The following is a 3,427-nucleotide window of genomic DNA, read 5'->3' as shown; positions in this document are numbered from 1 at the left end:
AAAACAACTAAAAACAGAAATACCATATGATTCAGCAACTCCACTTCGGCATATTCCTGGAGAAAACCTTTACCTCAAACTACATGCACTCCAATCTTCATTGCTGCACTATCTGTTGTAGCCAAACTATTCAACATTTTTTAATCATAACAAAAATGGGAAAAAAAAAGAAAATCAAACCTTGAAGAAAACAAACTCTAAACCAGGGATCAAATTACTAAGTATTTGTAAATGTAAAGACTTAAAGAGAAGCAAAGCAATAAGCAAATTTCAAAACCAAGTTTCATATTAACATTTAATTTGCAGAAAAGATTATTTTATACTAAAAGAGTTAGCATACCCTCATCTCCCCATCCTGGGGACTCAGAATTCTGAGCCAATGGTAAATTGAGATCATGGGTGATTTTTTTTTTCCTTTGTACTTTTCTAGGAACTTAAATTTTCTGTTATGAGCATGTATCAATTTTTAACACAGCTATACAATATGTTTTCCAACATGAGTAGAATACATTTGGATTTTATAAATTACATTCATAAGCATTCTTCTATTTCACCATGAGAGGAAAGCAAAAGCACAGTAAATATTTACTCATACATGTATATTCATTTGAGAGAATATATCTGGATTTTCTAGTCACTAAGTCATATCCGACTCTTGCGACCCCATGGACTGTAGCCTGCCAGGCTCCTCTGTCCATGGGATTCTCCAGGCAAGAATACTGGAGTGGGTTACCATTTCCTCTCCACATATACTCTGAAGAGTACATTGGACTGCAAGCAGCTCAAACCAGTCAATCCTAAAGGAAATCAGTCCTGAATAGTCATTGGAAGGACTGATGCTGAAACTGAAACTCCAATACTTTGGCCAATTGATGTGAACAACTGATTCATTAGAAAGACTGGGAAAGACTGTAGGCAGGAGGAGAAGGGGATGGCAGAGGATGAGATGGTTGAATGGCATCACCCAATTGATGGACCTGAGTTTGAGCAAGCTCCAGGAGTTGTTGATGGATAGGGAGGTCTGGCTAAAGCCCATAGGGTTGCAGAGTCAGACAGGACTGAACGACTGAACTGGACTGACATACATATAAAATCATAACACAGCCTCAAAATGGATGTACTATACCAAGAGTACTATACTAAACACATTTTTTTTTACTAAACACATTTTAATATATTCACAAAAATTACCACAGATCAATACCACAATCAAAAGGTCTGTGTATGGTTAAAAGAATCCTAAAATCTATACAGCTATAACAATAAGGGCTTTTGAGGCAACGTGCTTTGACAGAGAGATGATCATACTAAATTAAATGAGTCACACAGAGAAAGACAAACACCAAATAACACTTAAATGTGGAATTTAAGATAAGACACAAATGAACATCTGTATGAAACAGAAACAAACTCCTGGGCATAGAGAAGAGTTGTGGCTTCCAAGGCAGAGAGAATTGGTGGAGTAAGAAATTGGGGTTAAGAGATACAAACTGGAGTATCTAGCATGGATAAACTAGCTCCTACTGTAGACCACAGAGAACCATATTCAGTATGAAATGATAAATTATAATGAAATATATACATATAATAATTATATTATATGTATATAATTATATGTATATGTATATATGTATATCATGTAATTACATATATATAATTTCCCTGGCAGTCCAGTGGTTAAGACTCCACATTTCCAGTTGAAGGGATGCAGGTTCCATAACTGATCAGGGAACTAATCTCACATGCTGCACTGGGTCGCCAAAAAAAAAAAAAAAAAAAAACTGAATGAAATAACATATACCTGCATACAATGTATATATACACATGTATTTGTATAACTGAATCACTTTGCTGTAAATCAGAAATTAACATAACATTGTAAATGAACTCTACTTCAGATAAAAATAACATGATTGGGGAAAAAAGATTGGTATGTTTCATTGTATGTAAAGTTTATCTTGAAAGAAAATTGCTGTAAATAAACACAGCTCACTACTTCATGACAACATTGCTGAAATACTTAAGGAGACACATACTGAAGTTTGCAATTGCCACAAAATTCACCAAGGAAAAAGATCAATTGATGATAAAGGGATAGACAGGTGACAAAGGAAGAATTGTAAAATGATTACAAAAACAAGACCTCTACATAGGATGTCTACAAGAGACACACCTCAAACCAAGGAATAGTGAAAGTGAAGGACTGTAGAAGTCCTTCATATTTCATGCAAATGAAGACCAAAAGAAAGCAGGAGTAACAATGCTCATATCAAATAAAATAGACTTTGAAATAAACGCCAAGAAAAGAGACAAAGAAGGACACTATAAAACATTCAAAGGATCAATCCACGAAGAAGATATAACAATTATACATCTATATGCACCCAACATAGGAGCACCTCAACATATAAGGCAAATGCTAACAAGTACGAAATGGAAAACAGTGGGAAAAGTGGCTGATTTAATTTTGGGGGTTCCAAAATCATGGCAGATAGTAATTGCAGCCATGACCTCTCCTCCCAACCCCCACCAGTCACATTTTAAATTGTTGTTATAAATCACTGCTTCTACTTTGGTTTTGCACTTCTTTGGATTTTGTATTTTTTTTCTCTCTCTCTCTCTTCTGTTTTTGGTCTTTTCCTAATTTAATTTTTTTTTTTTTTGATATTCTAATCCATCATTAAGCAATGGTCCACAGGGGTTTCACAATCAAATGCCTTCAAGTTGCAGCAGTTACCAAAACTGAGCAGTACCCCATAAAATCCAAGGCTATTTTTGTATGATCAGACTCCACCTTTGCCTAGTAATTATATTACTTTTCAAATTCTTTTTTTTTATTATTATTATTGTTATTTTTCTTTTCCAGTGGGTTTTGTCATACATTGATATGAATCAGCCATGGATTTACATGTATTCCCAATCCCGATCCCCGCTCCCACCTCCCACTCCACCCGATTCCTCTGGGACTTCCCAGTGCACCAGGCCGGAGCACTTGTCTCATGCATCCCACCTGGGCTGGTGATCTGTTTCACCATAGATACTATACATGCTGTTCTTTTGAAATATCCCACCCTCACATTCTCCCACAGAGTTCAAAAGTCTGTTCTGTATTTCTGTGTCTCTTTTTCTGTTTTGCATATAGGGTTATCGTTACCATCTTTCTAAATTCCATATATATGTGTCAGTATGCTGTAATGTTCTTTATCTTTCTGGCTTACTTTACTCTGTATAAGGGGCTCCAGCTTCATCCATCTCATTAGGACTGGTTCAAATGAATTCTTTTTAATGGCTGAGTAATATTCCATGGTGTATATATACCACAGCTTCCTTATCCATTCATCTGCTGATGGACATCTAGGTTGCTTCCATGTCCTGGCTATTATAAACAGTGCTGCGATGAACATTGGGGTGGACGTGTCTCTTTCAG

The sequence above is a fragment of the Dama dama genome, unplaced genomic scaffold, assembly GCF_033118175.1.
Source record: "Dama dama isolate Ldn47 unplaced genomic scaffold, ASM3311817v1 ptg000209l, whole genome shotgun sequence".
Classification (NCBI taxonomy): Eukaryota; Metazoa; Chordata; class Mammalia; order Artiodactyla; family Cervidae; genus Dama; species Dama dama.
This window is presented reverse-complemented; position numbering follows the sequence as displayed.